Below are 26207 nucleotides of genomic sequence, written 5' to 3' on the forward strand. Positions count from 1 at the left end.
TGTAGCGAACAATCGCTACGAAATAATCGCTACGAAAAGAGATTTTTCTTATAGTATAAGCTTGTTGAAGGCTTCAACTTGGCCGTTTGCTTGGGGTCGGCCGACTGATGCAAAACAATGTGAGATTCCTTGATCTCCCAACCAAGTCTTAAGGTGAGGCGTTTTAAATTGAGGGCCATTGTCCAACACCATAGACATAGGTACCCCAAACCGGGTGATGATGTTCTTCCAAATAAAGGAGATGACATCCTTTGTCTTAATTTTCTTGACCGGCTCAGCCTCTACCCATTTGGTGAAGTAATCCATAACCACCAAAGTGTAACGCTTTCCGCCTGGTGTTGGCGTATAAGAACACAAGATATCCATGCCTTACTTAGCAAACGGGACTGAGATGTGGATTGCCGTCAGATCAGTAGCCGGACGGTGTATAAGCTTGCCAAATCTCTGGCATTTGTCACACATCTTCACCAACTCTTTATCATCTGCTTCAAGAGTAGGCCAAAAATAGTGTCGCCTGGCTCTGACGGCTAGGGGCCTGCCGCCTATATGAGAGGCGCATTATCCCGCATGCAATTCTTCGAGAACTTCTTCACCCTTTTCTAGGGTAACACACTTCAATAGAGGTTTAAGTTTGCCTCCTATGGTGAATCAGGAAGCGTGCCGTCTGTTAAATATGCTCGGAGGCTATCCATCGAGGTAGAGCTTCGGTCTAGGATTCCAATGGGTTCTTCATATATATTTCTTTTTTCCAGAACATCTCAAAATATTGACCGAGGCGTATCATAGCAGACGGAGGATGCCAGTTTGGACAATGCATCCGCCTGGTTGTTATCTGACCTGGGCACTTGACTCAGACAGAATTCTTCAAGTTCCCCGGCCTCTTTTTTGACTAACAGAAGATACTTGATCATAGCGGATGAGTTGCCTCATATTTTCCCTCATACTTGCTTACGACCAACAGTTAATCAGAGTAGGCGTCAATTTTTGTTGCCCCTGCTGCCTTACATATGCGGATTCCAGCTAGCAGGGCTTCGTATTCCGCCTTGTTATTCGAGGCCTGGAACTTAAACCGCAATGCATATTCAAATTTGTCCCCCTCAGAAGACTCATATATAATTCCTGCACCGCAGCTGTTCTTCGTCAAGCTCCCGTCTACATACACTTTCCAAACCTGATCAATGTTATCCAGTGGTACCGGTCGTGTTATTTCATCAATGAAGTCGGCAAATGTCTGACCCTTCACTGCCTTTCTGGGTTCAAAAGTGATTTCAAGACTTTGCATTTCAATAGCCCATTTCAACATTATGCCGGATGACTCCAAGGTAGACATTGGCCGCTTGAGGGGCTGACGGTGTAAATTACAACCAAATGTGCAAGAAAGTACGGCTTTAATTTCTTGAATGCCATATATAGATCAAGGCCAAAATTTTCAATCATGGGGTACCGGAGTTCAGCATTTTTTAGCACATGGCTAATGAAATAGACCGGGAGCTGGATGCCGTCTCTCTCAGCAAGGAGAACAGTACTGAGAGCATGGTCTGAGACAGCTAGGTACATGTATAACGTCTCTTTGGGATAAGGGCTAACAAGACATTGGCCGCTTTAGCATCATCCCCCCATTCAAATCTGGTCTTCTTCCTGATTGCTTGGAAGAAGTAAAGGCATTTGTCACCTGACCGACTAAGGAACCTCCCCAGTGCCGCCAGGCAACCAGTTAGTCTCTGTACTTCCTTAACAGTGCGGGGTGACTTCATGTCAATTACCGCCTGTATCTTCTCAGGGTTAGCCTCTATCCCCCTTTGGTTAATCAGGAATCCGAGAAACTTCTCAGACTTAACACCAAAGATGTATTTCTTAGGATTTAACATGACCTTATGCCGCCTGAGTGTGGTGAAAGTTTCTCGGAGATCAGCAAGGTAATCCGCCTACTGCTTGGATTTAACTATCATGTCATCTATGTACGCTTCACATTCCTCCCAATTTGATTAATGAAGACCGTATTAATCATCTGTTGGAATGTAGTTGGCGCATTTTTCAAGCCAAACGACATCACAGTGTAACATAACAACCCCTGATTAGTGATGAAGGTCGTCTTCTCTTGATCTTTTTTCCATATGGGTATATGATTGAAGCCGGAGTAGGCATCCATAAAACTCATCAAAGCATGCCCGGCTGTAGAATCGACCAAACTGTTGATCTTTGGAAGCGGATAATTGTCCTTTAGACATGCCTTGTTGAGGTCTGTGTAATCAACACACATACGCCAAGTACCATTCGGCTTCTTTACAAGCACAACATTCTCCACCTAGTCAGGGAAATTACATGGCCGAATGAACCTAGCATCCAGCAGCTTTTTTACTTCGACAGCTGCCACCTGACTTCTTTCCTCGCCGAGATTTCTTTTCTTTTGCCGGATGGGATTCTTTTTTGGATCACGGGGAGTTTGTGGACAACAAGATCTGGGCTGATGCCTGACATCTCTTTCACTTCAAAGGCAAAAATGTCTTTGAATTCTTTCAGCAATGAGTGCAGGTCTGCGCCCAGCTTAGCAATAGCAACCGTCCCAGCCTTAATAGTACGCTCTAGACGGCTTTCGTCCAGAGGTATGTCAATATGTTCTCCAGCCGGTTAGGGACGGAGCTCATCTGACCGTTCCCTGGTAAGTGATTGCTATTTTTTTCTCTTTCTTCACCTCCACTAGCTGAGGAGCCAGTGCTTTTCTTTTCTTCCCGACTGCTGGTGGGGCTGGGCCGACATTTTTGCCATTAACATGGGTTCCACAAATCCCTTCGTGGACTATCCTCATAGCTATTTGGGCATCCTTTTTTCCTAAAACATAAGAAAGCTCGACCCTTAGGTACCCTTTTATGTAACTCGTTTTCTATGAGCACGTATTGGGAAGCCAAGAGTCTTAATGCTCGTTTTGCTCTTTTGTCAGCATGAGGAGGGTATTCTTCTTTGGTGACATAGTTAACTATATCCGTGTACCACAATTCTTCTTCTTCTTCTTCATCATCTTGGACTACTTCATCGTCTTCTAAAGCTTGAATATAAGCCGGTTTGTGCCTTTTCTCTATAGTTAGAGGCATTTGCTCGATTTCCGTAGGAATCCTTACCATTGAGGCTAGTCTTGCCAAAGCATCAGCAAATTGATTTTCCTCTCTATGTAGATATGTGTATTCTACCTTTTCTAACTGATTAGTGAGAGTTTCCAGATAAGTTTGGTAAGGGGCTAGACTTCACTCCTTACTTTCCATCTTTTAGAAATATGATTGATGATCAATGAAGAATCCCCAAATATTCATAATTTCTTTACTCCCAATGCCAAAGCTGTTTCAAGGCCTACCACGCATGCTTCGTATTCAGCAGCGTTGTTGGTAACGTCGAAATCTGGCTTTATAAAGATTGTAATGTGCTTTTCTTTAGGTGATACTAATAATACTCCAACGCCACATCCGTTTTGGTTTGAGGCTCCATCGAAGTATAAAGTCCCAGTATCATCTTTTGTGACCATCAAATCTTCGTTTGGAAATTCATTGTCTTATATTGGCGTTGAATCTTCTATTGGAAAATCTGCTAGGAAATCCGAGACCACAGATCCTTTGATAGCCTTTTGAGGCATGAATCTCACATCAAACTGGGCTAAGTTGACTATCCATCTTGATATGCGCACATTGAGTGTAGACTTCTCGAATAGATACTTAAGTGGATCCATTTAGGAAACTACAAAGACTGTATGCGCGAGCATGTAATGTCTTAGCTTGGTTGTGGCCCACACCAATGCGAGGCAAAATTTCTCAAGCGGTGTATAGCGTACTTCATACTCGAGCATCTTTTTTCTTAGATAGTAGATTGCATTTTCTTTACCTTCTACTTCTTGTGCGAACATGGCTCCCATTGTCTCCTTGGTGACTGTTAGGTACAACCTAAGAGGGATCCCTAGAAGTGCTGGTGCTAATACGGGAGTATTTGCAAGATAGGCTTTGATCTTTTAAAAGGATTTTTGATACTCATTGTACCATATTACAGGTACATTCTTCTTGAGCTTCTGGAATATTGGTTCACATATTGTTGTTAATTTCGATATGAACCTACTTATATATTACAACCGGCCAATAAATCCTCGAATTTGTTTCTCGGTTTTGGGTGGTGGCATTTACATAATTGCCTTGATTTTGGTTGGGTATATCTCTATTCCTCTAGGGCTTATTACATATCCTAAATGCTTGCCTTAGGCAACTCCAAAAGCACACTTGGATGGATACAACCTCATGTTGTATTTTCTTAGTCTTTCGAAGAATTTTCTCAAGGCTACTTGAAGTCCTAGGCAATCTTTTGATTTCACAATCATATCGTCCACATATACCTCAACTTCTTTATGCATCATGTCATGGAATAAGGCAGTCACTTATCTTTGGTAAGTAGCACCCGCGTTTTTCAACCCGAATGGCATTACCGTGTAACAATTAGTACCCCATGGTGTTATGAACGTTGTTTTCTCCATGTCTTCTTCTGCCATGAGAATTTGATTGTATCCCACGTATCCTTCCATAAACGAGAGAAGTGCATGATTTGTTGTATTATCTACCAAAATATCGATGTGTGGTAAAGGGAAGTCGTCCTTTGGACTTGCCTTATTTAAGTCTCGATAGTCAACACACATTCTGACCCTTCCATATTTCTTTGGAACTGGGACGACGTTGGCTACCCATTAGGGGTATTTGGATACCCTGATAAAACCTGCAGTTATTTATTTTTGAACTTCTTCTATTATTTTAAGAGCTACGTCGGGTTTCATTCGACACAGCTTTTGTTTTACAGGTTTCATTCCTAGAATTAGTGGTATAGTGTTTTGAGCTATTTCTCTATTAATACCTGCAATATCTTCATATGACCAAGCAAATACATCGATAAACTCTTAAAGTAGATTAATTAAATCGGTTCTTTCTTGTTCATTAAGTGTTAATCCGATTTTAACTTCTCTTTTAATGGTTGAATCATTCGAGATATCAACCGTCTCAGTTTCCTCAATTATTAGTGTTTTCTTTTCAAGTGTTTCCATTGCTTTAATAATTTCTTTGTCATTTTCATTGTTAGTTAAGCAATGCTCGTCATCTTGGGTTAAAGAGAAACACGAGGAGTAAGCAGAAGAAGACATATTATTACACTATGAAATCATTACATCAAAAAAGGAAATGTCATCAGGGACTTGATTACTAACTATCCTAGGAGGAGAAATAGAAGAAGGAGAGGGTGCTATAACTAAAGACTTCGATGACTCTACAGGAAAGGACTCTGATTCTGACTCTGACTCAAACGACTCTTCAAACATCAGTCTTTGCCCTGTTGTTATGGAGATTTTCCTTCCACTTGGAATAGTCACCTTGACCGCCTTGCGCCACCCTTGTACTGATCCTTCTGCAGGAGTGATGAGCTTTGAAGAGTCAAAGTTCTCGCTTTGTTGGACCGTTTGGATGAGCGAGGAGTTATCCTCAATGTATCTCGGCTCATCTTTTTCTCGCCCAAAAAGTAATCCCATGGCATTAAAGTCAAAGCATGGGGGTGCTTTCTCCTTGTGAATAGGAGTTGGGATTTCATCTAAAACGTAGCAATATAAGAAGATTTCAAATCTCGGTTGCCTTATTCCATTTACAACAAAAGGTTCAGGAAATTCATTGCATGGATAGTCCTCTCCTTCTTTTATGAATTGTCCATTGAGAGTAATATGATATTGATCCATAGGGATTGCTTTCTTTTGGATGCGAGCGTTCCTATGTGCCTGAGACCTTTCATGGGCTCACTTAAGAACTTCCCGAGTCAGTTCGAAACCAAGTCTTAAAGTATCTAACTTAGGGAGGCCATTCCAGCTGTTTTGCTATTCCCTTCTTCTTTCCTAGAGTCATTCTAGGAAAATGCCCTTGTTTCTTAAGAATAGCATTTACCGTCATATTGGAGTGGGGGTTGTGACAGTGAGGGGTCCTTTCATCCTCCTTGATTAAGGAGACCTCTTCATTAAAGCCTTACAAGTCTTCATAGTCTTCGTCGTGCTCCACATTGATGATTAGATTTTCCACAGCTTTAATCCTCATGGGTGAAGCATCAATTGTGATAGGGATTCCTCCAAATATGGATTTTACCTATTGGTGAATAGATGAAGGGACGGCCTTGAGGTCATGAAGCCAAGGGCGTCCCAACAATAAGTTGAATGAAGATTTAATATCTACCATTTTTACAGTCTCGCTCTACGAGAGGCCTTTTAAACAACAAAGACATCTTCCCTATTTTCGTAGAGGGACATTTCCAGTCTTGTAATGTAGCTTCTCTTACTAAGAGGACCTAGCCGCCCGAGTGATGCCGTTATAATCCCCTATTACGGCAGATGTTTGACAATCATCAAAGCGGACTAGTACTCAAACAAGAAAGCTCACAATACTCATGGTCGAGGAAAAAGGTTCCGATAGCAATAATGAGAAGTACACTGATGACGATATTTAATCTCTTAAAGTATTCTCATTGATCAATCATGTATGGTTCTAAACAACTACATGTGTAAATGATTTATGATGATCATGTTCTTGTAGCACAAGAAACGGTGCTATGAATCAAACTACACATTAATCTTAAATGGTCATTAATCGTCTATCGTTTAAATGACCTCGATTAGGGATAATTTTCAACTATAATATTCAATGTTCACTTAATAGCTGTTTCCTTACCAAGAATGTTCTTAATACCATGTTTTGAATATTCTAATAATCGAATGGACTCATTATTTAATTCTAAACCATAATTAAATAGCAAATGGAGTGATAAAAATTGCTTGAAATTTTAAATTACTCTAAAACCTGAATGGTTCATCTTATGATAAATGATTTTCCGAATGTTTTAAGAGTAACACTCTTCATAAAACATTTCTAGAAATCACACCCATATCTAATATGCTTGATTTCTTTCATGCAATTGTGAATGTTGTCGTTCACTTATTGCATGGGTTTAGTTATAATTACTTTGCTAATTTTAGCATCTTCATTACTGATCACTTTCATAATAAGATGATGAAATTTGAGAGTGCCATGGATTATATGTGATTAGGATTTATTGTCCACATGATGGCTCCCACTCATTTTCATGATTGAGATCTTCAACTTGACAACCTACAATCATTAATGTTCAATAATGAACTTTCCATAGAACATCTTCTTTATTATCACCTTTAAGGAAACAATATTCTCAACATATATTTTAGTAGACTTCCTTATGATGCTTTACTTGGGTCTCGCAATGATTTGGGATACCCTAATCACTTGTGATCAAGGAAATTTACTTTAAATTCTCGCACATTACACATGGATGCACATCCATGTTACCATTCTCAAGCCACGACTCATTGTTAGCTCGTGCTTATAAACGACTTCCTTGTTGAGGATCTAATCCTTGTTAAGGTTTTTGCTTTCAACATCAATTCTCAAATTATATTTGTTTCCACAAGTCATGAACTCATCTTGTTACTTATCCAAGTACTTTCGATGTTCTTGGCCATAATCTAATGATTTATTACATAGATTCAGGTTTATTGGTACTACATACATACTTCACATGCTCTAAGCAAGTAAGTTGTGCGACGATTCCATATCATAGCATACATGATGGATTAAGTTTCAGAGTAATTCTCAATCTTATTCCTTCCATATGACATTTTAGCTCATTCAGTTTCACTGAGTCTTGCTTAAATTGTTCGCTATGTCATACGGTTGAAAGTCTCTTACTAGAGTCTTTCTTGTTTAACTTGGTATTTAGCCTAGCGTATACCTAGTTCAAATTTTACTTAGCTTTATACATATGGGTCGAAAGGCTTTCAAAGTCCTTCATGTTCAACATGGTAAATTTCTTTACTCATTTAAACACTTTAATTAAGTCTATATCATAGAACTTAATTCCCAATATGCACTAAGTATCGTCTTTTTCTTGGTCCACTGTCGAAAATACTTTCAAATATAAGCATTTAGCATTTGATAGTTATTTCACAATAGAGTTCGTAAAATTTTCATTGGACCTTTATATAATTTACTTTTGCTCCCACTAAAATTCTTATTCATAAGAGTTTATATGTTCCTCCATAAGTCAATCCTCTTATTAACTTCATGAGAAAACACATTCCAATTCCTATATACAATGCTTCCTTTAATCGCATAATGGATTCCTTGAGCTTGCTTTCAAATCTACCATTTATTTAGATTTTCAAAACCCTTGCACTATTTTTTAGTCACTTCCAAAATCCTATTTTTGGAAGGCGGTTTTGGTATCTATTTTTGCCATATTTCATGCGTGCAATTTTTCTAGAACAATCACAAAAAGACTTTAGCATTCCGATTGGTGAATAGGATTTTATTAAAATCAACTCCGTGAATTTAATTGTATCCTTTTCAACCAATCTAGCCATGTATACATTTACATTTCCACTTTTGTTAGTTTTATCCTTGAAAACTTATTTGCAATCGATGGGTCTTTCACCCTTTATGCAAATTAATCAAGTTTTAAAACATGATTTTCAAACATCGAGTCTATTTTGGATTTTTATGGCCTCTAACCATTATTCGGAATTTGAATTTGTCGTAGCTATTTTACAAGACATTATACCCTTACTATCTAATAGTAAATAGTATGCTTGTAAGTCTTAGGTTTATTTATAACTTAATAGAAAATTTATAGGATTCAATCCAACCCTTTGGTGAATTCTATACCTATACGGGGTTATTGCATTAAACACTGAGTTTCAAGGCGCTTCCAAAGCCCTTTTATTTTCTAGATCTTACTCCAACTTTTCAAAAGTTTTGTGAGAAATGAATTCTCTTTTAAGGCACTTGTAAACTCCTTTTGAGTATTCTTGATCAAGTACTCTCACGAATCCCTTTTAAGGTCTTCCGAGAATCTCAGTTCTAGTTTGTTGCTTAGCTCTATTGTCATCGAGTTCATTTTCCTCCCACTTGTCATTTTGGAAATGTGTTACTTTCCAGAAAGACACCACTTAGAGCAACAAACACTATGTTCTCAATTAGGTTGTGGAGATAATGTCCGCAGTCTCACTTGAATGCTTACAAAGAGACATGTATATTTACTTTGGGAAAAGTTTGTTGTAAAACAAACATTTAGCTCCCACTTGAGCTATCTTAGCTTTTAATGAGCAATTAAGCTCCCACTCAACCACCTAGCTCTTGATAATATAAGCCGGTGAGCTCCCACTGAGTCACTTAGCTCCCACTTAGCTAGTGAACTCCCACTGTGGCTAAGAGTTGTAGACATATACTTGAAAAGACATTTAGAAATTAATTCTATCCATAACCGAATATGCGTCCTTTCTTAGCTTTGATATTTTGTTTAGTGTAACATTAGTCCTTTGTGTAAATCTTTAAGAACTTTATAGGAAGGGGTGTGATCCATCATTGTTAGAGTCATTTTTAAATGGCATCGAGATCTCCGTCAAGACACACTATGTTCTTTGTGGAGTTATTTATAAAAATTTCAATTTCATAACTTTGTGATGATCATGCTTGGCTCAAGCAATCATCGCTCGATCTAATATAGACATTTTGATATCTTGCCAAGTCGATTCCGTCCTTCACTGAACTCTTGAACTATTCAAGGTCAAGTTTGTTCACATTTGATGAATATAGCCATATTCTTTCAAAGTTTTTGTGAAACGTTAAAGTAAATGAATCCTCTTTAGCTTTCGGAGTCAATTGTCTATACCAAGAACAATAGCTCTTTTCTTTTTCAGTGTCAATAAGTAAGACTTACTTGTCTTAGAAAGATTCCGAATAGATTAACTATCATCTATTATAGCCTTGAGTACGTTCTTGTCGATGTGACATTGCTAAAGATGTTTGGAACGCAAATCATGTCCATGACTTTGAGCTTTTGCCAGTTTATCATGTTAATAAAATATTTGTTTATAATCAAGCATTCTTGACTCATGGTTTAGACAACCATGCCATTCAAATAAATTTGCAACTATTACTCATTGCTTTGAATGTGAGTCTTTCTGTGTGTAAACAGATCAATTGCTGATTATGGAATACAATAACCATTTATTTATTCCAGCCTTAGCTTAAAGGTCTTTAAACAAAGCATACGACCTTACAACTGATGTAGCACCACTTGCTTCATTCTAAGCTTGTAAGTTGATAACTTAGCTTATCTTCAATAGTTTGAGGTCACTTTCAAAGTGGAACACTCAATCAGTATCTGATACTTTTTGAAGATAATGAGTTGCTAAGTTAACTTCAATAACATGAATTCTTAAGTAAACTGGAATCTCATTCCTTTTCTTTGTTCCTCATTTCCTATATTTCTTATCATAATTTATCTCATAATCTTTAAGAACCATTTCTTTAAGAGTCTTTTACTTTGATACTTTGTTAGGCATAATTAAGCCTCTAATGCGCCTTAAAACAAAGCTCCATATTTTCCTTTAATTCACGCTTGAATTACTACATCAATGAGTCCTGCACATCTATGTATTAAGCGAAAAGATATGTTGGTTGTAAATATTGACAATTTGAGTTTGTCAATACTTCTTGTTTTATCAAAACTACTAGTATTTTGAATACATGATGTCCAACCATCCTTTCGGACTTTGTTATAAAAGTCATTTAGGAGAATTATATTTTAGAAATGCTTTACTTTTCTTTGAGAACCATTCTCAAAGATTTCTTTCACTAATCATGGAAAATAATACAGTTTGATTTAGAATTCTACAAATATAAGTGAAAATTATAACCATTTATCAAGTAAATAACATAATAAGTTTGAAAATTAAGAGGTATTCATGCAAATTTTCAATCTTATTAAACGTCTTATCCACGCATTAAATTTGTCCCCATTTGGTGAGAATAAGTCGATTCCAAGAGTGGTTAAGCATGCTTTGGCATGTCTTAACACTCAATCTCCTAAGGTAAGCAACGCTTTGCTAATGGCTCTAAGCCACTCTTGGCTGAATAAATCGTCGCATCTAATGCTCTCTCAATAATTTATTCACTTTGCCACGACATGTTAGGACTCCATCACTCATATAGTCGAGTATAACAAAAACAACCTTGCATACCCGGTATGCCTTATGAGTCTAAGAAGTAATAGTGATACCTCGCTTTGGCGTATCCCATCACTACTCTCAATAGGTCGATAATTAATGTTTTGCAATGGCAATTTCACTCAATATTTTAGGGAACTAGGGTTTCTATGTTTCTTGATTTAATTGAACTTAATTAATCATCACAACATTCGAAATCCTAAACATGCATTTAACATATAATTCATATATAAATTATCACAAATATGTAAAGCATAAGCATTTTGATGCATATGGGCAACTAGCATGAACCCTTTATTCTTCAAGTCTTCAAAAGGCCGGTCTTCTTTTGCAACTTCATGGCTTTGTCTTTCAATAACCCTCGTCTTCAAGACTTGACCAAAATTATGCAACTACTAGGTGCTACGATTAGGACTAATTTAAATGTTAAGGTAAAAAAATACTCAACGGTACGTAGACCGTATTTAGATTTACAAAAATACATCACGGATCGCAGTCCGTATTTTCTATCCTAATCAGGCCCCACAAGTTTCCATTTTATAAAACCTGTGAGAGAATATACATTCCATTCATCCATTCACTATTTGTGAATGGCCCATGCATTTTACAACGATAAACAAGTAACAATGCATAAACACGCGATAACTAGTAACTAATCTAGGTGGTTAAATCAATTAACACGCCTAATTAAAACTAGTCAAAGTTGTTTTAATCGATTATGTAAAATAAGCGCAATTAAAATTTGAAGCTCCCACTAAATTCTGCATCCATCTAAATTAATCCAATTAATTATGTCGGTAAAACCACATTATTCGCCAAAATAATTTTTTTTGCAAATATCGCTCATTAAAACCAAGGCCTAGCCTCCAAAATTTTAATTAAAATAAACAAGATTAATTAAAATAAATAAAACGGCTAAAGTGCAAAATAATAATATCGCCCTAAAATCGTGGTATATGTGCTAATTAAGGGGAGGTGTGCATAGCCGTGACTCATGCTAAGCGTTACACCCATAGCTTAGAATACCGCATACACTTCGACTCTTCTTCAGGGCGTGCAAGAACACAAGCCACGAGGCCACATAAGCTTGCTAGCTCGCGCACCATGCCGCAAGCCTAGAAGCACATCCCCCGCACACCACTACCGCACACGAGCAGCAAGCCCGCACCAAGCAGCGGCCAGCGCGCACATCTATGCTGCTGCGGCACGCTGCTGCTTTGGTAGTGTTGCTTGCCGCCTCGGACGCACCAGCCACGCACGCGCACCAAGCATCAACCCTTGGAAGTCACATGCGGGCTGCACAACAGGCCGACTAGCCGAAGGGTGTTGTCTTGGTTTGCGTGCCATACTCTTGGGTTTTTGAACCCGAGTTTTGCGTGACTTAATAATTAATTCTAAATTATTTTTAGAACTAATGTAATGTGCAAAATGAAAATTAAGCCAGTCTAACTCAAATAAAATCCATCCAAGTGCATTCAACCAAAATTATTTCCAAGAACCATTCTCTAATAAAATTGGTTTAACTTGGTGCACCAAAAATAAGAGGACAATTACTCAATATTAATTTAATTAATTTAAATTAATCTTGAGATTTTGACAAAATAAAAGGGAGTTGGAAAAATGAACATAAGTTTAATAAAGATTCCAAAATTAATACTTGTGAATCCTTGAAAAGTTATATCTTCCAATATGAAGATAGACAAATTTATATCACAAGTTTCAAACTTTATTATTCCAATCAACTAAAAAATGATTAAATCAACAAAGTTCAACAAACATTAATGGAATTTAGTAACTCAAAGTTTCAATCACTTAATATAATTTAAAATTGAATTTTTAGTACTTAGAAGCACAAAGAACAACAATTTAACACTTAATGCAATTAATTTGCAATTATGTATGTGAAAAATAAAACCAAGCTTTCAAACACAAATTACCACCAAGTAATCATGTCTAAAGAGGTTTAAAAATGCATATAAAATATGTATTGAACCAATTACATAACCACCATAAATATGCAATTAATTTTCAAGGGTAAAAAGACTTAAAAATTTTCGTAAAAACAAAAATACCCCTCGAAAAGTGCATTTTTGGCCGTTTTTTTACTATAAACCGAGCCCTACATGGTAAAACCATTTCCAAAACGCATTTTCCACCCAAATTTCACTATTTTTTGGTCAAAATCTGGGTTCGGGAGCTGAAGTCAGCTCCAATACGAGGTTAAAATGGATAAAACGAGCAACTAATCTAATTAGAAACTTAAAACCAGAAAAATAAAGCAATAAAACACCTTGGAAAATATTATGATTTCAAAAATAAACGAGTGAGGCTCTGATATTGCTGTTGGGGTTTGGTGAGTCCGACTCACCGCGGAAACAAACCCTAAAACAAGACCGCACTCACAAAAAATAAAATCATAAACATAATTAAATTAATAACAAGATTAAGATAAAATGATTACCTTTGGAGCGTGCTTCGCCCAACCGCTTGGGCTCTTACTTGAAAGCTAGCTTCGAAATTATAAAGCCTCCAACGATGATCCACCCGCAACAACAATCACCGACTATGTCCAATGTCTTGGGGTTAACAAGACCCGATCGATAAAATCGAGTGATTGAGTTCAAATGCTTTCACAAAATGTGATTTCTTTTCCAACTCTTAAGTTCAAAGGTTTTCACTAATAGTGATCCCTTTTCCAACTCGTACTTAAGCATCATTTCCAATGCCCTTACTTGGATATTTATAGGAAATGATGAGAGTATGGTTGTCTCTCCCACGAATGTGGGACAGTGAGATTTTCACATTTTATTTTAAAGGTAAAATAAAATTATTTAAGCAAGCTATTAATAAATCAACAAGTGTCAACTATACATGGGAGAGCAAGTGAGGATCACTTGGAGAGGGGGGACCAAACTTGTTCCCCACTCTCTCCCTCACCTTGCGCCACATGTCCTCTCCTACTTGGGCATCAAAGCACCCAAGTGGGCTTCCCATTTATTCTTCCCTTGGTCTCGGCCAAGCCACCCGCACCCATGAGTTGCAAGCTACTGCTGCTCTCGGTGCCGAGGCTTGCCTTGGCTGCTAGCATTGGTGCGCTTGCACGCATGACCCTATGTGGAAGCTAGGTTGTTGGACTAACTTTCCTATGTCAAAACAAAATTTGTAAACTCTCGACACACCTTCATACAAGTATAATGACAAGTCAAGGATCGAACCCAAGGGAATGAAAGCTAACTACTATTGTCTAAGTCAAGCTATCTCGAAGTCAAGGGGGTAGGTGTGTGTGTGTAATCTAAGCAACTAAGCAAAACAAACAAGCAATAGAAATCAATATAATGAAACACTAGGGTTAGGATCCACATTTACTCGGAATGGACATAGCTAATTGGGATTGGAGATGACTAAGTCAAGTGTTGCGAGGGAAAATCAACTAAGCAATCAAGAGAGTAAGGTAGGCTAATCTTCTATAGGTCAAGCTAGCGCCAACTACGAGAGACTCTAACTAGGAGCCTTGCAAACCTACTCAATCGACAAAAGCAAGCCACATATCAATTTTCCGTATCAATGCAAGCCTACAATGAATTCTAGTGCAACAAATCAAAGTTAGCTACTCTTCAATTAATCACACACATGCACTAAATCAATCAACCAATTTAATCACAACATCAACTCCATTGATTTCCTCCAATTAGCATCAATCCATCACTCATACATGCTTCACAATTCCCCTAGCAAGAGAACTACTCACAATCCATTGAAATTAAGATCAAAACTAAGGTAATCAACAATTTCATCATCATCATATCAATAGAACTAATTCAATCACAAATTCAATTCAAACTTGAACAATCAACAAAACGATTGAATTGATAAGCTCAAAATTGCATTAAAGTAAAAGAAATCCTTACAAATTTGCTTCAAATCAATGGAGGAAATGCTAGAATTCAACAATCTCCAATCATCAATCAACAATCAAGAACTTCTCTCTCTACAATCTAGAGTTTCTATCTCTAAAATTCTTGCCTAATTTCTATTCTAATTCAGGAATAATTCCTCTCTAAAATCCTCTCTCTAAAAATAGAAAGAAAATCTATATATAGTAAAACTAACTAAGAGAAGTTAGTTAGATCGTCCCCAAATAAACCCATACAGGCGCGGCCGACCAAAAGGGGAGCGCAGCCGCGCAAAATTGGGTACGGAACAGGGACCCAGAGAGGCGCACCCGCGCCACCAGGCCGCACAGCCGCGCCATTGTTGCCTGCGCCTGGGAGCAGGGGAGCCCTCTTCCCTATCATTCCGATGCTCCTCGTGCATTCCACTTAATGCTCTTGATAAACACAGAACCTTGGAGTTTCTAAACTCCATGTTTATGGGTTCAAGACAAGAAATCATGTCCCCACGGCTTGAATGCACAGCTCAATGTCTTTAGGAACTTGCACTTCTCCATGCTTGAGCTTCAAATGGAGATCACTAAGCATCCTAATCAATGCCAAACTCGGGAAGAGGCTCAAGAAACATTGGAAAACGATCTTAACCTGTAAAATAAAAGAAAACAAGCAAATAAAAGAGAAAATAACAAAATAAACCAAGAAATGCAAAAAGGAAGAAATCAAACTAAGAAAATGCAAACTAAAAGAAATAAAGAGTAAAATCAAGGAAAAACTAAGTAAAAGAGCTAAAGAATAGAATGAAATTCATTCGAAAAAGAACCAAATGAGTGCCATAAATGACACTCATCAAATTCCCCCAAGCTAAACTTTTGCTCGTCCTCGAGCAAAACAAAGCGAGAAAGAATAAGAATGAAAGACTTATTCAAAAAGAAAAAGATAGACATAAGACGGGAATATACACTAAGACTCACTTTCGTAGGAATCATGGTGGTTTTTAGCTACAACAAGCCCTTTAAACCCCAAAGTCGCCTATGAGGACGAGTGAGGTCTCGTAAAGGTTTCCTAAGAGCTTAACCTATAACTCTCCACCAACATATATGAGGCAAACCGCAAAAAAGAAAGTAAAAGAAAGAAAGAAAAACAAAATTGAAACCTTTACGAATTGGACTTTACAAAATGATTACATTTCAAATGAATAAACATCTTTCTTAAAAAATAGAGGTATGCACGATTCAAGATATCCGAGGTTGATTGAAACATAGAGTGTCAGCATAGAGAACTAGTTATCACAATTCACCTTCATCCCGTTCAATCTTACTGCATTCTCCCTATAGTCTCAAATCTTCCTATAATGAGCATCTCAATAGCTCCTCGAAGGAGCCGGAAAAGAAATACTTTTGGGCTACACGACGTCTTAACTATGCATCCCCTTTCTTTAGGCTTTAACTCATAATGCCCTCCCTCGAAATTCGACTCAACCTCTAGGTCGAAAGGTCTTTCCCATGGTTGTAACGTAAGGGAAAAAAGGATTAGGGGTAGGCTAAAATTTTAAAATTTGGTGGTATCCCTAATAGTGAAGAAAAGAACGAGCCCTTTCTTGGAAAAACAATCAAGTAGTCACCAAGCAAAAACAAACTAATTCCCCCAAGCTTATTCAAAGCTATAATTACAATCATATTTACAAAAAGCGTAAACGCTTCTCCCCCAAGCTTAAAGGAAGCATTGTCCTCAATGCTTGAAAACGGAAAAGAATCACATCAAAATATTTTTGGTTTTTCTCATTTTCAACTTTTTTCTATTTCTTTTTTATTTATGAAAAAATTCAAAGCAATTGTCCTCGCCTCTTTCAACTTTGGACGGCTTTTACAACTTCGCATTTATTATGTCCTTGCCTTTTTGAACTTTGGACGGCTTTTTTCTATCATACATTTGCCATTATTCACAAAATATACACAAATTACAAGCTTACTTACAAATAGAACCAAAATCCAACCTTATAAACCAAAAACTCCAAAAACAAGACCATTTGCTTCACAAAAACCAAAAATGTAACAAAAAGAAACAAAAGGCTCAAAATTCTAAAGATGTGGCTTGAATAGAAGGGAAAAGGCTCAAAATGGTTAGCAAGAGGGTAAATGTAAACCCAAGGAACTAAAATAAAGAAAATTAAACCTAGAAAAAGAAAAATTACCACCCCGAAAAGATGATGTCCTCCCTAGATGGTTCGATCTCGTGTTTGAGAATTATGAGTCAAGTTTCAAGATTAGGTCCGCAATAGTCAAGGATCCACGCCACTCATGCAAGTTATGTAGAAGGCTTGACAAATGAAGAACCTCACATGGATGTAGCAAAAACTCATTATAGGTGTCAAATCGATCATAGGAAGCAACTACCAACATGCCACAAACAAGTAGAATCCGGTTTCATGATCCTCCTAGTTCTAGAACATGCTACCTTAGCATACACCTATACTAGAGTCAACCAAGCATATTCTAAAACCGTGCATACCCATACCATTTAGGAAGATATTCATTCAAAACCAAAAATCGTTTGTATATAGTCCAATTTAAAAAGAAAAACAAAAAGGTGACAAATAAAGCTTCAAATACATACCAAAATCCAAAAACAAAAAGAAAGAAAATAAAAGAAAAGAAAAGAGAAAAGGAAAAACATAGTTAAAGGAAAATAAGGAAAGTAAAGAATGGAACGAATATGCAAATAGAACATGTAATTCCCAATCGACAAACAAGTGACCAAATGACAACATCGTCAATGATCCCAAACACTCTAGGCGTTAAAAGCATCCATCCTCGAACCATTCAACTTTTCCTATAGCTAATCCTAAACTATGCATCCAAGAAAATAAAAGAGAATAAAGGGAAATAAGAAAGATCTCATTGGCTTCCAAGCAATGCTAAAAGAAGTAAGGTGAAGAATCAACCACCTCTTAAAGCTCCAAAAATCAAAGCATCGTCAACAAAGCCATGTGAGAACAAAAATGGAAAAGAAAACTAAAGACAAAGAAAACGTTTAGTAACTTCAAAACAAAAGAAAGGAAAAGAAAATGAAAAGGAAAGAAAATAAAAGCAAAAATAAGCAAAACTAAACTATCAAGAAAACAAAAATAAGAAAATAAGAACTAAAGAACTAGCTAAACAACTAACTAAACAACAAAATACTAAACTACAAAATTTGGATTCAAGGGGGTTTGGATTCATGGGATTCGGATTATGGGGGTTTGGATTCATGGGAGCAAACACACATCATCATCACAACAACAACAAGATCATAAATGAGAAAACATCATCAAAGTAAGATCAAGGATGAGATTATCATGCAAAGAATCAAGAGAAGCAAGGTTAGTTTGAACAACAAATTGGCCACGGAAACAAGACCCCTAAGAATAGGAAAAGTTACCCCAAGCTAAACAAAGATACATCTCAACATCCCGACAATTCATAAAAAGCATACAAAAGACAAGGGATGGAGGCACAAAGCACAAAAATGGGGGGAACTAGCAACCATTACCACTCGGCCCGGAGCCATCATTGTTATCCCCATCATAGGAAAACCCGGATGGGGGACCATGAGGATCCCATTCCTCGGTGTAACCGGGTGGCCAACCATAATGCCCCCGAAAGTTATCTTGTTGCCAAGGGGCAAGGGGAGTGAATTGCTCGAGCAAAGCGAGCGGTAGTGGATGATCGGGGTGTACATAGGGGTAGTTAGGATCACCCCTATAATCGCTCCCACCGGGAATACGATAATCGTAGTTACCGTGCTCATCGGGAAATGAGCGAATCTCGGTCTTGGACCCCAGGGGTCCTTGCCAATATGGGTACGTAGGTAGCCCATCACCCCTAAAAGATGGTAGAGGACCATATTGGGGTGCAAAGTAAGGGTAGTTAACCAGGGGAGTGATTTCTCCCTATTAACACCCGCATCATATAAGTGTTGGTGTTAAAGAAAAATACCTTGTTGAATCTCCGAAATCCCTCTCATATGGGAATAGAGGGCCTCAAAATCTTGATCGTACATACCCTCCAACCGGATTTGCATGCCCTTCATTTGAGCACTAAGAGCATCCAAGTCGGAGCTATAGAATATTGATGATGTTGCTCTTGATGTTGTTGTTGTCGTTGTTGTTGTTGTGGCGGCTCTTCTTCTTCTTCTTCTTCTTCTTCTTCTTCTTCTTCTTCTTCTTCTTCTTCTTCTTCTTATTCTTCTTCTTCTTCTTCTTCTTCACCCATTTCTTCATCATCATCGAAGTAGGGCGGGCGGTGACAAAAGGGGACATGCCAAATGTTTGCTACATCCTCTCGGTGGAGAGAAGTCAAGGAAGGGTTAGGGAGATAGCACCAATGCTCATTATCCCTTAGCCACTCAAATACCTCGTCATCATCATACTTCGCCAAGAAATGGATTTGCTTTAATTGCTTGATGTCGAGGTAAAGAGAATCATCATCCCCACCGGAGTGCAAGATGGCAAATAATGCCCTAGCTCAAGGTTGGTCACGAGCCTAGAAACCATGCTCCCACAAGTGATCTCGCCGGCACTAGTGGAAAAAATCTCATTCGTAACAGGCTATTTGTAACGGGTAAAGCTTTGCCCGTTACAATTAAGATATTCGTAACGGGCAAAATAGTGTCCGTTACAAATACTTATTTATTCGTAACGGGCAAAATAGTGTCCGTTACGAATACATATGTATTTGTAACGGACAAATTAGTGCCCGTTACGAATAAATAAGTATTCGTAACAGACAAATTAGTGCCAGTTACGAATAAATAAGTATTCGTAACGGACACTATTTTGCCTGTTACGAATACCATATTACACGTTAATGCCCAAACTTGGCCCAACTGATGAGAGGAGCCCAATACTTGGCTTTTTAGGGTTTCACCTCTTTCTCTCTCATCATTCCCTCACTCCGTCTCTCTCTCCTCTCCTCTCCTCTCCTCCCCCGTCATTCACCTGTTTCTCTCATTTCAAATTCAGTCCATCTAATTTCGAGTAGCAATGAGAAGACCTCTGCTCTGTTGGTTATTGTTTTGGTGGTTAACTTGAGTAGCGATTGCGTTCATCTTGAGACGAGAAACTTGACCGGCGTCTTCATACAAGAGCTCCCAAGCGGCGTCGTTTTTGGGCGGAGGTGTAACCGGCGGTGACGAAACTCTTGGTGATATCTTTGCCGAGAACTTCAACCATTTTAGATCGTGAGGTAAGAAGTCCTTTAATTTTTTTTCCTCTTCTTAAATTGATTTCTGAGCATCTAATTGTTTAAATTCTTGATTTGTTCTTGTGAATTCTAATTTGCTTTATTGTTTTCTACATGCAATTTGTATTTGATTCATTTTTGGCATTTGGGGTGACATTGGGTAGTTTTGGGCCTTTATGTGTGAAAACACGGATGATACTGCATTTCCATGGATATAAGGATGTCATTTATCATGTTAAATACTCTTAATTCATTCCCGTAACCAATTTCTATTTTCTTTTTTTTTTCCGGGTTTTTTTATGTAATTTTTGTAGATCTACGCTTGTTTTTTTAAAATTTGAGGAATTTAGCTTGTTGGGTTTTTTTCAAATCATTTTAACTGTCTTTTGGTTGTGTTATTTGGTATGATTTTCTTGAGATTAGTTGATGGGATTTTTGGTTTTTGAATTTGCTTTTGAACTTCTGCTTCTGTTTTTATGGTCTGAAATGATAATGTTTTGTTCTTTATTTTGCTTTTATTTCTGTCTCAATTAATTATCCTCTTGATTTATTCGTGTTGTTTGCTTGTTGCAGCTGCTGCTAGTATAACCTCCACGAATAAATGGTCATGGTCAAACTATGGGAGTATGCATTGGAGTTCTGATCTTGGAAGTATAAGTATAATCTTTTGCTTATTACAAGTGATTAAACTTGATTAAGCTCGTGTTTTGGAGTTGTCCTATTAAAAATATGGCTTGCCATGAATCACTATGATCAACTTTTCCATGAAAAATACTGCACTGCTGTTAATTTCTGGTTTACAACTCTAGTTTTATACATTCGTTCACTCAATAGTTCATGGTAACGTTTGCCCGTTTATGTTCAAGTTTACTGTTGGAATTTTTCTCAAATTGCTTGCAGTTTTTTAGAGCAGAAATCAGGATGAAGTCTTAAATACTTAAATGGCTTTGGTTATGGTAAGCTCCTAATTACAAGACATACATACCTGAAATGAAAGTGAAGAAGTGAAAGTGAAGAGTAGATATCATCATATTGAGATTATAGTGGGCTTATTAGCTTAATACATATGGGCCTGTTAAAATAAAAAATTCAATTGTCCAAGTATCCAATTTAGTAGCTATGCCTACTATTATATATCGTATAAGTGTACAGCCCTTGTTTGATCGCATTATATGTTACATGTTGAATATTTTCTTGGGCTAACTCTTGATCATACTTTAATAACACCTTAATTCAACTATTTAAGATATGTAGTCACAACATTTGTTTTAATTAAATTGAAAATTTTAAGCTTAAATATACTACGTAAATTAATGTGAATGTCAACTAATTTAGTTGGTTTGTGTTTTTCAAGTATAATTATATTTTTTTAATTCTTCTTTTTGGGTGAAAAAATTGATACACATGATTGTAGATTTAATTTGCTCTAATTTCCTTGGGGTTCTCTTTCTCTAGTCTCTAGCCTATTATGAATTTAACTTTACCAATTTTCATTTTGTTAGATTTTTAGTGAAAGATAAGAGGAATTTAAGAAAATTTAAAATATTTCATAGCTAAATATGTATCTACCAAGTAATCAATTCTTCATGAAGCGGTCAAAAATATAAAAATGAAAACTTTAGATGAAAGTAGTTAAGCTATTGTGATTGTGTGAATATGATACTTAAAGATTGTATAAAATCTAGTACATACAAATTGATTACTCTTTTTTTCCGGACATCTAGCTAGGTGCTAGAAAACCTATGTTGGAGACTGCAATAAGCAATAATAAGAAATCAAAAGACAAATTGAATACGTTAGATGTTAATTGCTGTAGTCTAAAATGTGAAGAAATAATCAGTAAATTGATGAAATTAGTCAATTGAATAGCCTCTTTTTATGACATGTTTAGTTGATTTGTCGTTACGCCTTTACACCAAATATTTTTTGCAAGAATTAGCAATTTATTGGAATAGTAGTATTATTATTACTTCGTGGAATCGTAATTCTGAAAAATAGGTGTCATTGTACTTTGGTCTAAGGCTCTAAGCAACCAAACAAGGCCGTGTTGTAAGAAAAAAATCTAATGTCAATAATTTAAGTAATAACAGTTTTGTATTTAAGCATTTCGTATTGAATTCTTACAAGATGTGATGTTTAGTTTCATACTTAGTACGTTGGTTAGCTACAATTAGAAATTGATAGGCTCAAAGAGTATGCCTTTGTGATGGTTGTTTAACAATCCAACCATCCATTCATCCGAGGAAATAATATACCCTCTATTTCTGAAACTTTTCGTTCGTTTCCCAAAGTCCTAATCTCCTTTTCAAATTTTAGTTTGCATACTTAACAACTGATTTTGTCCTGCCTTAAAATTTATTCTTGTAATAAAAAATATACTCTAGAGCTCTTAAACTTGATCATGTTTTTTTGTTCTTCTCTGAAGGGATGCTGGGGAAAAAGAGAAAATAAGTGAGTGCTGAAGGATTTAAGCCAATATCATCTTACCCTGGATTTCCACTCAATCTTTGGTCACCTCCACAGTGGATTTTACAGGATCACACACCTGTCCCTGTGCCCTTATAGGTAATTTGTGTTATTAATTCTCCCTCTGCCCTTTTAGTTTGCTCGGGGCAATCTTTAAGCTACGAAAGTAGTACTTGTTTCAAAATAGAAGAAAAAGTTACGGAAATGAACTATGTCTGTTACAAAGACACACCTTGGCTACCTAGCAATCAGCATAAGGAATTAGGAATATAATTTTCTGGTTTTTAACACTTTTTCTGAAGGATCACATAGTTGATGATACTCTCTTACAGTTTTAAAGCATTCAAAATAAGGAATATAATTTTCTTGTCATTTATATTCATTAATTATGATGCTGCTACTTCCAAGACCGGAGTATATATTTTCCTATGTGTTTCTCCAACATTTTGTTTTGGCATTTATTTGTTATCTTTGACATTATATCCAATCTGCAGGGTGTTGGCTAAGTGTAGGAAATGAAAATAGATAAGTAAAGGTTTAAAGAATTCGAATAATTGAATTGTATATTGGTATTGATTTGGGGAGGTAGTTTTGATATTCGAATATTTCCATTTAAACCTTTTGTATGTTTAATTATGAAGGGAACCTATAGAAAGTGATGAGATGTTGCCTGCTACAAGCAATCAAGAAGGTGCTCCTTTACGAAAGCATACATATCAGAGTTCTGGACCTAAATTCAGAAAGAGATCCGCTGAGAATGCTTCTACTTCTACAGTAAAAGAGAGAACTATAGGAAATTCTTCTAAGTCCGAAGCACAAGAGGAAACTACGAGAATTCTATCTACCACAAAAGATATGAAGCATGTCACTGAGCAAGGTAACTTCTCACAATGTTTTAGCCTTTCTGTCTGAAATCAATTGTCTTATCATAGCCTTTATCTCTTATATTAATGACTGTTCTTGTTGATCAGCATTTCATCTGGAGGCTTTAAGGGTGATCGCGACAATACCCAGATCACTCACTCAGTATCAAGGGCTTATATAACTTGTACGAGTCAGGTATTGAATAAAATTTACACCTGTCTAAATCTTTTCAGATCCTTTGGCTACTAGTACTTCCAAGGAAGTAGAAACCCTGTTCACTTTGATACCTCTGTATTTTTTATAGCACAACCAAAGTGATAACTCGACAGTCATGTTTGAAGGACTTGAAATACGGTCTACTTTACTTCCGACGTTGCAAAAGGTATGGTCTAAGCATGGACACTTGATAGAAAATATAAACATACGTAAGAGCTGAGCATGGAATTTTTAATTGTAAAATAAATTTGGTGTGACAAATTTGAAAAAATAGTGATACGTTGAGTAATTCAACTCTTATATATTATTCCTCTTAAATAATATAAAAGTTGAATTACTCAGCTGGCCATGAATGGTTGATTGGTTCAATTGATGCATATGTGTTTGTTGTAGTTGCGTTGAGTACTTGAGTTGTCTTAAAAGCTCTCTCTATCTCACACTCTCATTCTTTCTTTATCCTTAATCTCTATTCTTTCTTAAAGAACTCTGGGTATATTCAAGCAAAACAAGTAACTTTCTTTGTGTTATTGATTTGGTGTTATCTGTTTTTGTGATTTTGATTTTTGTTTTCATTGATTGGATTAGGTGAGAAGGATAAAATTAAAGATTCGGGACTTTTCTATGCTGCAAATGCTGCTTATGGTTGTTGCTGCTCTACTGTTACTGTTGCTCTAGGAAGCTGTTTAAGCTATAATATTATTTACATTTTTTTTAATCATTAACCTTTTACAATATTACGAGTTTGTAAGCAGTTTTTAATTGTAAAATAAATTTGGTGTGTATGACATGATTGATAATATATATTTGTGCAATGAAAACAAATATTTGGATTTGGATCTCACAGTACTGATTTATAACGGGCATTTCACCTGCCCGTTATTTTTTTTAATTGGATCTCACAGTATTCGTAACGGGCAAAAAAAAGAAAAGCAATAGCAATCACTGACCGGGGAACGGTCAGATGATCTTCGTCCCCACCCTCCTGGCGAACACATTGATATCCCTCTGGACGACAGTTGGCCTAAGCGGACAATTAAGGTGGGGACGGTTGCATTTGCTAAGCTTGGTGAGAGCCTGCACCAGCTGCTAAGAGAATTCAAAGAAAATTTTTCCTTTAAAGTGGAAGAGATGCCAGGCATTAGCCCGGATCTCACTGTCCACAAACTCGCCGTGGATTCCAAAAAGAAGCCTATTCGGCAAAAGAAGAGAAACCACGACGAGGAAAGAAGTCAGGCGGCAGCCGCCGAAGTAAAAAAGCTGCTGGACGCCAAGTTCATTCGGTTATGCAATTTCCCTGAGTGGGTAGCTAACGTTGTGTTAGTAAAAAAGCCGAATAGAACTTGGCGCATGTGTGTTGATTATACAGACCTCAACAAGGCATGTCCAAAGGATAGCTATCCACTGCCTAAGATCGACAGTCTGGTCGATTCTACAGCCGAACATGCCTTGATGAGTTTTATGGACGCCTATTCAGGTTTCCACCAGATCCCCCTGTGAAAAAAAGATCAAGAAAAGACGGCTTTCGTCACTGATCAGGGGTTGTTCTGTTATACGGTGATGCCGTTTAGTTTGAAGAGTGCGTCTGCTACTTTCCAACGAATGATTAATACGGTCTTCATTAATCAAATCGGAAGGAATGTAGAGGCGTACATTGACGACATGATAGTCAAATCCAAAGAACAGGCGAATCATCTTGCTGATCTCCGAGAAACATTCGCCACACAGGTGGCACAAGGTCATGCCGAACCCAAAAAACTGTGTCTTTGGTATTGAGTCTGGGAAGTTTCTCGGATTTTTTATTGACCAAAGGGGAATAGAGGCCAACCCTGAAAAAACACAGGCGGTAATCGACATGCAGTCACCCCATACTGTCAAGGAAGTGCAAAAGTTAACAGGTTGTCTGGCGGCCTTGGGGAGATTCCTCAGTCGGTCAGGTGACAAGTGTCTCTATTTCTTCCAGGCAATCAAGATGAAGACCAACTTCGAATGGGGGGATGATACAGAGGCGGCCTTTCAAAAGCTAAAAACTCATCTGCACTCTTTGCCGAGGCTTGCTAGCCCTTTGCCCAAAGAGAAGCTCATCATGTATCTGGCCGTCTCCGATGATGCCCTCATTGCCGATCTCTTAGCTGAAAGAGACGTCATCCAACTCCTAATGTATATTTTTTATTAGCCATGTTCTTAGGAGCTTCGGTACCCCATGGTTGAAAAATTTGTCCTTGCCCTTTACATGGCCATCAAGAAGCTAAAACCTTACTTCTTGGCGCATGCGGTAGTAGTCTATACTTACCAACCGATCAAGCGGCCACTCACAACCTTGGAGTCCTCTGGACGAATGCTCAAATGGGCGATTGAAATGCAAGGATTGGAAATCACTTACGAACCAAGGAAGGCAATAAAGGGGCAAGCATTCGCCGACTTTATTGTTGAAATGACAAGGCCGGTTGCACCGGACAATACTAGCCA

The 26207-nt window shown here is 37.4% G+C and overlaps 1 long non-coding RNA gene across 3 annotated transcripts; it reads left to right on the plus strand.

The window, feature by feature from the left end:
- Positions 1 to 19861: 19861 nt before the first annotated feature.
- Positions 19862 to 24577, plus strand: LOC145629099 (uncharacterized). Of its 3 annotated transcripts, none has more exons than XR_014111561.1 (7): positions 19862 to 20198; positions 20769 to 21151; positions 22621 to 22760; positions 23303 to 23538; positions 23633 to 23720; positions 23830 to 23907; positions 24327 to 24577. It is a non-coding gene; the product is annotated as an uncharacterized LOC145629099 (long non-coding RNA). The 3 variants fall into 3 exon arrangements; XR_014111563.1 differs by having other exon boundaries at positions 19865 to 20198; positions 20769 to 20852; XR_014111562.1 differs by having other exon boundaries at positions 19866 to 20198; positions 20769 to 20875.
- Positions 24578 to 26207: the final 1630 nt, after the last annotated feature.

Source organism: Chenopodium album, chromosome 4 (genome assembly GCF_948465745.1).
Source record: "Chenopodium album chromosome 4, dcCheAlbu1.1, whole genome shotgun sequence".
Taxonomy (NCBI): domain Eukaryota; kingdom Viridiplantae; phylum Streptophyta; class Magnoliopsida; order Caryophyllales; family Amaranthaceae; genus Chenopodium; species Chenopodium album.